This window comes from Cornus florida, unplaced genomic scaffold (assembly GCF_030987335.1).
Source record: "Cornus florida cultivar Cherokee Brave unplaced genomic scaffold, ASM3098733v1 CherokeeBrave_3.0.0_Hap2_Chr10, whole genome shotgun sequence".
Classification (NCBI taxonomy): domain Eukaryota; kingdom Viridiplantae; phylum Streptophyta; class Magnoliopsida; order Cornales; family Cornaceae; genus Cornus; species Cornus florida.
The window spans coordinates 64753054-64767788 of NW_026775580.1; the positions used below are offsets into that span (position 1 = coordinate 64753054).

Here is a 14735-nt window from a genome sequence, read left to right on the forward strand (position 1 = left end):
ATTTCTTTTCAAGTCATTCTTTTGGGAGATGAATTTGTTGTTATGAGAGAGGATCCACTTGGGAAAATAGACAAACGGATTAATGAGGATGTCTCATATCCGGTTTTTGATTCTTTCGACTAGTGAGTCACCCCACCGTCTTACTAGAGACGTTAAACACTAGTTTTTCGTAGAGTTTCCCGACTTTACTTCTCCCTCATTTCTCTTTATTTTATTTCTTGCTTCTTTGTCTAAATAAAATTTTATTTTATTTTCTTCTTTTACTTTATTTTATTTATTGTACAATTCTGGTTTTAGAAAAAAACAAAATAATTTTTTTTTTTTTTTTTTTTTTTTTTTTTTTTTTTTTTTTTTTTTGTAATGGGTAGTGTAGGGTGTTTGATTTTATTTCCATTATTATTATTATTATTATTATTATTTTTATGCATATTTCAGTTTGGTGTATTTTATTTACTTTATTTTATTTTATCTATATTTTATTTTAGTGAATATATTCTTGTTAGTTTTGCTTTAAAAAAAATAAAAAATAAAAAATAAAATTAAATTAAAAAAGAAGCAAAGGATCGATCTGGGGATTGATCAATTCCATTTTCTGGCAGAGAGCATCAATTTTTTTTTTTTTTTTTTTTTTTTTAAGTTTTATTTTTTTCTGTACCGAGATATCACGTTCTCTCGAGAGAACAGGCTAGGGTGAGAAGAGAGGGAAGAGTGGAGGCACAAGTTTGGAAGAATATCTACACACTCATCTCTCTTGAGTATCAAAGAAGAAGAAGAAGGAGCAAAGCATGGAGGTGGATCTTGTTAACACCTTGACTACCATAACCATGATGGGCTAGCTCTTCATTTAGGGCTTGGTTAAGCCCTAAGTCTCTTGTAATCTAAACCTTTGCAATTTCTATTTCTGGGGAGATTAATATATTGTTGTAGTTGATGTTGTGGTCTTGTGATTTCATACTTTGATGTTCCAAGATTTATGTTAATTAATCCTTCCATTATTTCTCTATCTTTGGTTGTATGTCTATGTGTGATCAATCTAGGGTTTATACTCATGATTAGATGTTAAAGATTAATTCTTTCATTAATTCTCTATGTTAATTTCATGTCTATGTGTTATTAATTGAGAATTATACTTGAAGACCATGACATGGTATTTAATGGATGCAATTTTTCACTAGTTTGATGGTTTATACTTTTTTCTTGATGGGTTGTGTTATGATTAGACAATTCATACTTGAAATTGATATTCCACACTTATTATATGCAATTTGTATCATCTTCTTGATTGTGGATTATATGCAAATGGTTAATGGATTTGTTTGGTTATGGTTTTGTCTTGATAGGTTGTACTACACCCTAGTTTACTTGTCATTAGGTAGACAATCTACACTTGATTAATCAATCCATCATCATGATTGAAATTGGTGTTATCACATTGATGTGTGCTCTCATTGGATGCATTTGTGGATTGGTGAGATAGGTTAAGCCTCAAAATTGGTGTGTTGTCATACACTTAGTTTATTTGTTGGTTAGGTAGGCAATGCATTACAAATGAAGTGGATGATCATGCTTACATATGCAAATTGTGCCATTGATTGTTGCTACATTTTAATTACAACAATGTTCTCCCTATTAATGGAAAGCAAGTGGTTAATTGCATGAGTTTAGTGGTGCTTCCAATAAACCTTAAGAATTTTCTTCTATCTCTTAAACCCCTAACTCTAACTTAGTTTATTTTCATTGCATTTTAATTTAATTGTTCACTAGCTTAATCAACCAACCATCTATTTTATTCTCTCTTTCTCTCTCTTATGGTAATCACTTGTTAAAACCAACTGTCTTATTTAAATCCAAGCCAAAGGTTTCTTAGGTTCGATCCCTTCTCACTTCATACTGCATAGTATAAGTGTCTAGCGGTTTATAAATGTAAACTATGATGCCCGCTTGATACCATTTCCAAAACCAAAGTGTTGTGCATTATTTTGTGACATGCTTGGGTCGTATCATAACTAAAAAAAAAAAAAAAACATTAAAAAAAAAAAAAACATTTGGGAGATCAATCCCATTCTTGAAATAAAAAAATCAAAAAAAAAATCAAAAATAAAAAATATGTGTTTCTAGTATGCCCTTCTGACTAGTTATGAATGTTTTCAGATTTTATCAAGGGTTTCATCTCATATCTCTTTGCAATGTATTATATATTATTTTGAATTGTATGAATTGTTTATCCCATGTGATATTTGATGTGAGTTTGCTAGTATGGTTATATAGATATGTTTTTGCATTCAAGTTTGGGGGAGACATCTTTCCTATTGGATCATTGCCGGACTTTATAGACTTCACCATCACGGTATACTCTTTCCATTATTTTTCATTGTTCTCATTGCACATTGAAGACAATGTACAGTTTAAGTTTGGGGGTAAGGTCATCATGATTCATTCTATTTAAGTTAAGCTTTAAATGCATGATGAGATTTGAGATGTGTTTGGCAATGATTTCGAACTTTTGAAGTATAGTTCCTTTGAAAAGCAAGTTGTTAGGGTCTAATACTTCTTGTATGCTCTAGGATGCCATTTAGGGGTAAATTTTTAATTTTTGATATCATGTTTGCTCTTGTGGTACACATCATCTTGTTGGTTGAAAATGCTTTGAGAGTTGATTCTAGAATTCTACATTGCACATGCGCACACTAGCATTCAATTTGTGGAGTACATGCTTAGTTGATTGTTGTCTCGGTTTATCCCAATTGAGCTAGTATGCTTTGAAAGCTTTCATTCTTGATAAAATGACCTTGTAAAGAAAAGAAATAAAAGCACTCACCAAAGGTGATGAATAGAAAAAAAAAAAAAAAAAAAAAAAAAAATTGCATTCTTTTAACATGTCAACTGATTAAAAAGGAAGACAAGGAAAGAATGTAAGATGTATGATTAGTTTGAGTTCGAAGCCTAACCATTCCGAGTCATTACGCCCTTAGGAGTGTCTTTACACTTAACGCCCTAAGACCATTTCGTTTGGTAGCCGTTGGCTTAACGCTTGTTACATGGGGTGATTAGAGAGCTTAAGGAACTTGGACATTGCATATGGTCATACATAAAAAAAAAAAATAATAATAATAATAATAAAAAAATGAAATCAATAAATAAATAAAAAAGAAAGAAAGAATGTTTGATTGAATAACAAGGTTCATTCAATGTCTTGATGTTTGGTACTATATCTGTATGCTAGTTTGATGGTAAGGCTATGCCAATACTTTGATTTGCTAGGATAGCAACACATTTTGATGCCGGTTCACTCAAAAAGGATGATAGAATTGATTCAATTTGCATGATTAATTGATTGATGTGTGGAGGACCATTTTTGCTTATATGATGTTGAAATGTTGATAATAGCTTAGAAATGGCAGAAATTTGCATACTTGAGGTAGTCTACTTTCAACACTTGTTTGATATGTGTCGTTACTTCTCAAGTAAGAAAGAGCTGTTGATGTTTGTGGGTACCATTTCTGAAAACCCTCACGAGACTTCACTCGTCCACTAAGGGTCACCTAGGGGTTTAAAAGGCTTGTTGCATATGCTAAATGCAACCGTCATCCCTACAAAAGTGGTGTTATCTTTATTTGTTTTCTTAGTTCATAGTTGTATATATGTTTATTTCATTTTCATGTTGTAGTTCATTGCTAGGGACTAGCAATATCTAAGTTTGGGGGCGTGATAAGTGCTTAAATGTTGCACATTTCAGCACCTAAGCTAGGGTATTTCAGTCTTTGCATCTATCTTAATTTCATGTTTTAGTCCTAATTTATGTTTATATGTATTTCAGGGGCAATAAAGTTAAAATGAGCTAAGAACGGTCCATTAAAGCCTTTTTGAAGTCAAGCAAAGATATTCAGAAAAAGTTCAGAAAATGATAAAAAGAGGTCGTAGCCCATTGCTCGTATAGTGTGTTTATTCTTCGAAAGCGTTCAATCTCGGGCCTTTGATGATGTTCCCAAAGATGAAGAAGCAAATCAATTAGCCCGAAGCCAAAATGGAGCTAAATAAGGCTTAAAGGAAATTTCCAACTTTGGGGGGATCGATCCCCTAGGGTGGGGGATCAATCCCAGGACTTGGCAACATTACAGATTTTTCTTATTGTTTGGACTTATTTTGTGAACTATTGGGCTTTAATAGGGTTATTACTTAAGGCCCAGTGAGCCATTAGTTTATGGTTAGTTTTTATTTTATTTAGGAGAGAGTTTGATTATTTTATTATTAAGTTTTTTTTTATTAAAAGTTTTTTTTATATTATTCTGTATCGATATTTTTATTCTCTCTGGAAAACACGAATAGAAAAAGCTAGGGTTCTTGAGAAAAGCTCAGAGAAGAAGAAGAGGAGCCAGATGAATCAAAGAATGGGGCTTGTTGACATCTTGCATCTATCAACCATGAGCAGCTGATTCTTCAACCTAGGGTTGGATAAACCCTAAGCATGTAACCTAATTCTTAACTCTTGACTTTTGGGGATTAATTTGTGTAATTTATGTTATAACCTTGATATATATATATTAATTCTTTCATTTGATTGTCTATGTCAATTTCATATGTCTTATATGTTTTTGAATGATATTGAATTTCTATACTTGATTTCTTTGTGACTTGAATCTTGTGATGGCTATACATTGTATTAATTAGATGTAATTGTGTTTTGATTTGATGGAAATTACTTTTATTAGATGGGTTGTACTACAAAATTAGGTTAATGTCTTGTCTAAACAGTTTAATTTCAGACTTAGTTAGTTTAATTTAAAGTTAATTAATTTAATTGTAATTTAATTCCTAGGTAAGTAAACAATCCATACTAGTGCTTGAAATCCATACTTATTGTCACAATTGCATTACCCTCTAGATTAATATGTGTTGAAATGGTAACTTTAATTGATTAATCATGCTTTGAATTGGTGAATTACACTACACTTAGTTTAATTGTCATTAGGTAGTTGATTCATGCTTGAAATTGATGGTTTATACTTTTTATTGCAATTATTAGCCACATTCTAGATTACACATTTTTATTCCTCAATTAGTTAAAAGTTAATGAGTTAGGGAATGTGCTTAGTGGTGAATCCTACACCCTAAGTCTCTTTCCAATCTTTTATACTCTACTCTTTATTTGCATTATTAAGTTTAAAATTAGTCTAATCACAAAACCAAACCTTTTTAGCAATCACATAAGCACTAAAGTAGAATTCAATTCTGAAAAACCTATAATTGTTTAGATCTCTTGGGACGATCCATGCTCACTTCATATTCCATAGTATAAGTGTTTAGTGGTTTTATAAATCTTAAAATATGGTGCCCACTTGACATTATTTCTAAACCTAAAGTGTTGTGTATTATTTTGTGCACACGCTCGGTCGCACCAGATATGCTAGTCGAACTGTTTGGACAGTTTATGGATTTTCGGGCCAAGCGACTCGTGTGGGTCCCACGTCGGAATTTTTTGGATTTTGAATTATTTTCTTAGTTGAAAAATAATTATCTTGGATGTCATTTACAAAATTCATGGGGGTGGAATGGTCATTTGATGATGTGATGGCATGGTTGTAGTTTAATGAAGAGGTGGGGGCATTTTGGTTATTTCCTTGGTCCACCTTTTGACCCTTTGTGAGTTTGTCACTTAAGCATGCACTTGGCAAGTTTCTAGCCACAATCTGTATAACTCCTCACGTAAAAGAGAGCTTCAGCTGATGGGTTCCTCATGTTAATTCCATTTTCTTCTTCCTTTAACCAATTTCGTCCTCCATTAGAGGGGTTTTTGACGCACTATTTAGAGAGACTTGTAGTGAGAGTTTGATGTTGAGGTGTGAATGAAAAATGACCTAGAGGGAATGAGGTTTCCATTGATATAGTATATGTGGTCATTCCTTAATCCATGGGTTTCAGAAAGTGCCTTGAAAAGAGGAGGATCTTAGTTGTGCTTCAATGGAGAGTTCTTCATCTTCATCATCTTGTTGGTGGGTTCGAGCTATCCTTGGAATAGTTTGGAGGTGTTTGTATCTAGGGTTTGAACTCCCTTGTGGTAGGATTGTCTAACCCTCAATTTCTTTGCCTTTAGTGAGTAATCTCTTTCAATTTAAGTTGTAAAGTGTATAAAAATGAAACTGAAGCATGTTGAAACTGTTTGGCTGAAATTACATGCTACTGTTTTGCTCAAATTCATGTAAATTCGTAATTTATTTTTTAGAGATGATTTGATATTATGGTAAGATTGTTAATTAGATTTCATTGAGAATTGGTTTCATTTAAATTGGTTGAGAAATGAATTTATTACAAATTTTTGAAGTTATAGTGTTCTTGCCGGAAATTCTGGGTTGGGGCAGATTTTTTTTCGAGTTTTCTCATCAAACCTGATTTAAATGGTAAGGGATATTGGTAAAGTAAGATTTTATCTTGAAAATATAGTCTTTAAAATTTCAATGGGCTTTGGATTCACTCAATTTGGATGAGAATTAAATTTTTTATGATTTTTCAAAGTTGGGAGCAACAGGCTGAAAATCAGTTTTCTGGGCAGCATTTATTTCGAATTTATGGGTCAAAACTGTTCCAATTGGGAAGGGATTTTGTTAAAATAAATTGACACATTCAAAGTACATTGTTTAAGATTTCATTAGGCTTTGGATTCACTCAATTTGGATGAGAAATAAATTTTTTATGATTTTTCAAAGTTGGAAGCAACAGGCTGAAAATCAGTTTTCTGGGCAGCATTTATTTCGAATTTATGGGTCAAAACTGTACCAATTGAGAAGGGATTTTGTTAAAATAAATTGACACATTTAAAGTACATTGTTAAGGTTTCATTAGGCTTTGGAATCACTCAATTTGATTTAGAATTGAAATTGTTATGAATTTTCAAAGATGGAGGTAACAAGCTGCGTATGAATTATTAACAACTAGTAGGAGTTGTTTTAACCCTCACACCCTTTGTTTCCTTGTGAACTAAATCTTTTAGATTGAACCACCATATGACTTGAATTAGGCTTTCTTTACAAGTATGTTGTGTACTAAAAATCTGAAATTTTGTAGCTTAGACAGAAATGATGTGTTATGTGTTTTAAATATAGAATTTGAGCTCTTAAAATGTTGTTGGTGTTTGTGTGCCTAAAACTGAAATTCTAGTAATCACAATGGTTGTATTGTTATTGTTTGACAAGCTGGAAATTATATATTTAGTTCACTTCAATTATGGGATGTTTTGTTATAAGTTTGGTGTTGTAATAGTGTTCAAAAATTGAATGATATATTGTCCTTGAAACATGCTGCTATGATAAATTTGCTGTCAAAGTGTGTCCATAGAATATGTTTTTGATGTGAGTAATGATGTGGTATTATAATATTATGAAGCATGTGACATTCATGCATATCATTGGGAAAGAATGAGAAAAATTGATTTGAAAGAAATGATATGGATTTTTGGGAATGAATTTTGAAAAGGATTTTGTGAAAAACCCGGCCGCCTAGGAATTGCCTAGGGACCGCGACATTAGTGAGGCCTAAAGGGGATTCGGGAAATCGCCCTAGTGTGGTTGTGTTACCTGGGCCCCAAATGACGCCATGGAGTTGCCATGGGTTAGGGACAGTGGCCAATTCTCCTCTCGTGCCGCCATGGAGTTGCCATGGGATGGGTTCACTAACGGTTTGGAAATGATGATGGAAATGGTTTTGGAAAAATGGGGAGCGACATCGCATGACATTATAACCATTGCATGGCATATCCATTCATGACTTGGTTTATAAATGTGATATTGTGGTTATTTTTCTCTCAGCATAGCATAGTACTAGCTAAGAAATTTATTAGACAGAATGTGGTAATTATGGAGTAATAGAGATGGATATTCTCAGTTTGTGGTTATGATTAGACATGAGTGGTTATCATTTTGTCTAGGTGCAGTAAATGATTAATACTAAAAGGTACCTTAGGTATTAATAAAGGGATAATCTTTTCACGGTACAGGGGCATTCCTTTAGACTAATGGTTGTGATAATGAGAAATGTGATTCCTTGTATAAAAAGTTGTAATAAGGGAAATGGTTTAGACTCTGTATACATAGTACTTCATATTCTTCTATGTTGACTGTTTTGTGAGACAGCATGGTGATGTGATAATTATTTTTTTCCCCGGATTTGCATGACTCCTTTTCTGATTCCTATTCTTTGTTTGGATTCATGGGTGTATTAAGGAGTGGTGGTTAGGCATTTCCTGCTGAGCTGTGGTTGCTCATTCCTATTATACATACATTTTTTTCAGGTTATGGACAAGAGGTCGTAGAGGGCATTCCTCCACAGCCAGGGACGGATGCTGGGTTTTATTTTGTTGTATATCTTTGTGTAAACAGAGAATGTATATTTTGAAACCAACATGTATATTTATAAATATTCTTCCAAACATATTTTGTTTAATTATTGTAATTAAAGGATTATGGGGTTTTACGTATGAAGCCTACTTTTATATTTTCAGATAATGGTGGACAGGGAAATGGATTTTGTGTGCGTGCGTTGGGACAGGGTACTTTATTTAGCATGACTTTTGAAATCAGGGGATTTTTTTTATTATCAGCCTTGAGTATTAAAGTTTTATCTAAAATTTTTGGACAGTGTTCCAGGGCTTGGTCAGACGTTTCTGAATATGAGTATTTCTTTGTTCTGTTTTATGTTCACAACCTGGATTACGATCTAGGGTCGTGACAAGAGTGGTATCAGAGCATGGTTCGTCTAACCTAGGGACGACGTGTAGTGGTCTTTCTACGATTAAGGGTTTTTTGGTTTGTATTGTCTCACATGCTTACGTGCTTATGTGTTTTTTTGTTTTGCAAGCATGTCTACTTGCTTACGTGGCTATGTGTTTATTTGGTTTGGGCTTTGCAAGCATGCTTATGTGCTTACGTAATAATTGTTTAATTGTTTAAAGATGAAGCATGCTATGTGTTTAACGACTTGTATCTATGTGAGTCAGTTTGGGACTGTGGATAGTGTCATTGTTATTGACTTGTATTCCGCTATAGTATGTCATCTCGTAAGAAAGGTCAGGCACTTAGAGGTCTGGGAAATAAGTGGTAGGACTGACGCTAGTAGCGTTGTTGTTTGTGGATGGCTTATCAGCATAAGTATGTGTGGGTATCATGGCATTTTGCATCGTTGTCTGATGTCCTCATTGGACACGACTTAGCTGGTATTGTGAGGTTCTACCAATGAGGATATAGTTTTGATGTGCACTGATTAGTGTTTAGCATATGTGGGTGTTTCATGCAGGTAATAACGGAACGTTCAGATGTGATTAGTGGTAAAGAGTCCAGAGCTGGATCTTGATGTTAGAAAAGTTTTGATAGCAGTTGATATTAGAATTGAGTCTTAGTGACTTGGGATTTATTAAAAGTGGGTCAGTGACAATGTAATTGTTGTTTGGGTATGGGATGGCCAAATGGACCGGCCGGACATTGTGGACCATACTCAGCTTTAAACGTAATATCAAGACACTGACAAGGATGACGATTGGTGTGTCATAGGAGACACTTACGGTTTTAGGAGACGTCATAGTTGTCTCAGGAAAATGGTATGCTATGGGACTGTATTAGGCACTGGTGATGCCACATTACATATAAGGACATTGTGGGCGGGCGATAGTTGCCAACTATGCTACCATACTGACGAGTATGTGTGGGCGGGCTCTAGACGCCGACGAGGCTACCGTTCTTATGAGTATATGTTGACAGACACTAGTCGCTAGTTAGACTAATAGATCATGGTAAGGTGTATTCTTTAATGATTATGATGGTTGAGGATTGACAGTATTTCATTGGTGTTATACTGGATTGGTGGATTGCCACATTGGTATTCGTGACAGGGATTGTGTTATGGATTTCTTAATTTTATAAAATGCCATGATTATGAATTCCTTGGTTGGAATATGGATAAGGATGGCGACGATAATAGAGTAATATGGTGATATTTTGGGTTATCATTTAATTGACTTGCATTTCGGTTGAATACCGGTTGTTAATAAGGATTGATTGATGCTAGAGATTGATTTTACCTTAACTGGTGATAAGAGTAGACGTCAGGAATGATGTTATGAGTATCTTGAAAGTTATGATTTGTGTTAGCTCGGTTTTGTGGGATTTAAATCCATTATTGCTTGAGGGCACAGACTTGTCAGGCTTTAGATTCGCATATTAGAGTCAGTTGATAGTAGATGCATTTTATCAAGAGAGTTTGTGTCCACTTTTCCTCGTTAGTATATGGAGAGTTGGAGGTGATTTTATAGGTTGTTGTATTGTTGTATGATGTGAATCCATAGGCTTTGCAGATTGTGTGGTGATGCTGGTTAAAGTTCTTGGTGAGTTCTGTGAGTGTGATAGGCACATCATCTTTTCTTTTTAAGGGGGGTAGATTTCGAGGATGAAATCTTTTTAAGAAGGGTAGACTGTGATGTCTATCACTTTTTCATTTTTTTCCTGGGCATTTCTCGTTTTGGCATAAGTGATTATTTCATTACCTCGGGTTACGTGTGTTTGGGATTGCATGTCACGAAGGTTTTATAGTGATTTAGAGTGTTTCATGGAGTTTGGAAAGTATGGATATGCTAGTTGAACCGTTTGGACAGTTTATGAATTTTCGGGCCGAGTGACTCGTGTGGGTCCCACGCCGGAATTTTTTGGATTTTGAATTATTTTCCTAATTGAAAAATAATTATTTTGGATGTCATTTAAAAAATTCATGAGGGTGGATTGGTCATTTGATTATGTGCTAGCAAGGTTGTAGTTTAATGAAGAGGTGGGGGCATTTTGGTTATTTCCTTGGTCCACCTTTTGACCCTTTATGAGTTTGACTCTTAAGCATGCACTTGGCAAGTTTCTAGCCACAATCGGTATGACTCATCACGTAGAAGAGAGCTTCAGCTGATGGGTTCCTCATGTTAATTCCATTTTCTTCTTCCTTTAACCAATTTCGTCCTCCATTAGAGGGGTTTTTGAAGCACCATTTAGAGAGACTTGTAGTGAGAGTTTGATGTTGAGGTGTGAATGAAAAATGACCTAGAGGGAATGAGGTTTCCATTGATATAGTATATGTGGTCATTCTTTAATCCATAGGTTTCAGAAAGTGCCTTGAAAAAAGGAGGATCTTAGTTGTGCTTCAATGGAGAGTTCTTCATCTTCATCATCTTGTTGGTGGGTTGGATCTATCCTTGGAATAGCTTGGAGGTCTTTGTTCCTAGGGTTTGAACTCCCTTGAGGTTGGATTGTCTAAGCCTCAATTCCTTTGCCTTTAGTGAGTTAATCTCTTTCAATTTAAGTTGTAAAATGTATAAAAATGAAACTGAAGCAATTTGAAACTGTTTGGCTGAAATTACATGCTATTGTTTTGCTCAAATTCATGTAAATTTGTAATTTATCTTTTAGAGATAATTTGATATTATGATAGTATAGTTAATTATCTTTCATTGAGAATTGGTTTCATTTAAATTGGCTAAGAAATGAATTTATTACGAATTTTTGAAGTTATAGTGTTCTTGCTGGAAATTCTGAGTTGGGGCAGATTTTTTTTCCGAGTTTTCTCATCAAACCTTATTTAAATGGTAAGGGATGTTGGTGAAGTAAGATTTTATCTTGAAAATATAGTCTTTAAAATTTCAATGGGCTTTAGATTCACTCAATTTGGATGAGAATTGAATTTTTTATGATTTTTCAAAGTTGGAAGCAACAGGCTGAAAATCAGTTTTCTGGGCAGCATTTATTCCAAATTTATGGGTCAAAACTGTTCCAATTGGGAAGGGATTTTGTTAAACTAAATTGACAAATTCAAAGTACATTGTTTAAGCTTTCATTAGCCTTTGGATTCACTCAATTTGGATAAGAATTGAATTTTTTATGATTTTTCAAAGTTGGAAGCAACGGGCTGAAAATCAGTTTTCTGGGCAGCATTTATTTCGAATTTATGGGTCAAAACTGTTCCAATTGGGAAGGGATTTTGTTAAACTAAATAGACACATTCAAAGTACATTGTTTAAGCTTTCATTAGGCTTTGGAATCACTCAATTTGATTTAGAATTGAAATTGTTATGAATTTTCAAAGATGGAGGTAACAAGCTGCGTATGAATTGTTAACAACTAGTAGGAGTTGTTTTAACCCTCACACTCTTTGTTTCCTTGTGAACTAAATCTTTTAAATTGAACCACCATATGACTTGAATTAGGCTTTCTTTACAAGTATGTTGTGTTATAAAAATCAGAAATTTTGTAACTTAGACAGAAATGATGTGTTATGTGTTTTAAATATAGAATTTGAGCTTTTAAAATGTTGTTGGTGTTTGTGTGCCTAAAACTGAAATTCTAGCAATCACAATGGTTGTATTGTTATTGTTTGACAAGCTGGAAATTATATATTTAGTTCACTTCAATTATCGGCTGTTTTGTTATAAGTTTGGTATTGTAATAGTGTTCAAAAATTGAATGATATATTGTCCTTGAAACATATGTCCATAGAATATGTTTTTGATGTGAGTAATGATGTGGTATTATAATATTGTGAAGCATGTGACATTCATGCATATCATTGGGAAAGAATGGGAAAAATTGATTTGAAAGAAATGATATGAATTTTTGGGAATGAATTTTGAAAAGGATTTTGTGAAAAACCCGGCCGCCTAGGTGTTGCCTAGGGACCGCGGCGTTAGTGAGGTCTAGAGGGAACTAGGGAAATCGCCCTTGTGTGGTTGTATTACCTAGGCCCCAAATGACGCCATGGAGTTGCTATGCGTCAGGGACTGTGGCCAATCCTCCTCTCGTGCCGCCATGGAGTTGCCATGGGACGGGTTCAATAACGGTTTGAAAATGATGATGGAAATGGTTTTGGAATAATGGGGAGCGACATCGCATGACATTACAACCATTGCATGGCATATCCGTTCATGACATAGTACTAGCTAAGAAATTTATTGGAAAGAATGTGGTAATTATGGAGTAATCGAGATGGATATTCTCAGTTTGTGGTTATGATTAGACATGAATAGTTATCCTTTTGTCTAGATGCAGTAAATCATTAATACTAAAAGGTTCCTTAGGTATTAATAAAGGGATAGTCTTTTCACGGTATAGGGGCATTCCTTTAGACTGATGGTTGTGATAATGAGAAATGTGATTCCTTGTATAGAAAGTTGTAATAAGGGAAATGGTTTAGACTCTATGTACATAGTACTTCATATTCTTCTGTATTGACTGTTTTATGAGACAACATGATGATGTGATAATTATTTTTTTCCTCGGATTTGCATGACTCCGTTTCTGATTCCTATTCTTTGTTTGGATTCATGGGGGTATTAAGGAGTGGTGGTTAGGCATTTCCTGCTGAACTGAGGTTGCTCATTCCTATTATACATACATTTTTTTCAGGTTATGGACAAGAGGTCGTGGAGGGCATTCCTCCACAGCTATGGACGGATGTTGGGTTTTATTTTGTTGTATATCTTTGTGTAAATAGAGAATGTATATTTTGAAACCAACATGTATATTTATAAATATTCTTCCAAACAGATTTTGTTTAATTATTGTAATTAAAGTATTATGGGGTTTTACGTATGAAGCCTACTTTTATATTTTTAGACAATGTGTGGACAGGGAAATGGATTTTGTGTGTGTGTGTTAGGATAGGGTACTTTATTTAGCATGACTTTTGAAACCAAGGGATTTTTTTAATTATCATCCTTGAGTATTAAAGTTTTATCTAAAATTTTTGGACACTGTTGCAGGGCTCGGTCAGACGTTTCTGAATATGAGTATTTCTTTATTCTGTTTTATGTTCACAACCTGGATTACGGTCTACTGTCGTGATAATACCCTAGAATTTCGAAATTGCAAGCTTAGCCAAACAAGAAATTGTTTACATCAACGTGAAGGTCTCGCCAAGCTCTTCGAATTGCCGTAAACGGCTTCCAAAAATTCCAAGTAGTGAAGGAGGAATCAAGTTCTAAAGTTTTGATTCAAAAAGAAAAAGAAAAAGCAAAGTAAAGGGGGTGAGAGAGAGAACCAGCGGGGAGAGCGAAAGGGAAGCAAGAAATGAGGCCTAAATGCCTTTTGGTTCAATCTTTAATATGATGTGTGGGCCCCACCAAAAATTCAATTTATTTTCCCTTTTATTTTTAGTTTCATTATACACCATATATATATATATATATATATATATATATATATACTTATACACATTAATTCACAATAACTTAAAACACATTAAATAAAATAAATATGATGCAAATGAATCCAACCAAGATCCCGTGATGCAATAATTCTTGTAGCGGGTCCCACACGGAACCGTCCGGTCCGAAAAATGAAAAAAATGCAAAAATGGCAACCTTGGCATTTCAAAGAGTCCTAGACTCAATGAAATGTCCTAACCTACTCTCGAACACAACCGGTACACCCCACAGTGTTTGGCACGTAAAACGAGAAAAGACAAAATGCCCTTGCATGGACGAAAAATTTTAGAAATTGGAAAATGACGAAAATTTGACACGATACAATCTATACTCCTTAAAGAGATTTCATCCTCGAAATCTACCTTTCTGATGGAGAAGGCCCACAAACACACATTTCCTGAGAATACCTCACAAACCCCGAGACTATGAACTCACCGACATTATTGCCTTTGACACCGGACGTCACCAGTCAATCAGACTCCACTGCCACCAAAACCTAATGTGGTTACCTATCTCT

General features: G+C 34.3%; 1 long non-coding RNA gene across 2 annotated transcripts; it reads left to right on the top strand.

Annotated features, from left to right (window-relative positions):
• Window positions 1-5664: 5664 nt before the first annotated feature.
• Window positions 5665-13608, top strand: LOC132278766 (uncharacterized). Of its 2 annotated transcripts, none has more exons than XR_009471114.1 (3): window positions 5665-6055; window positions 8282-11298; window positions 13419-13608. It is a non-coding gene; the product is annotated as an uncharacterized LOC132278766 (long non-coding RNA). The 2 variants fall into 2 exon arrangements; XR_009471115.1 differs by having other exon boundaries at window positions 8282-11263.
• The last annotated feature ends 1127 nt before the right edge of the window (window positions 13609-14735 follow it).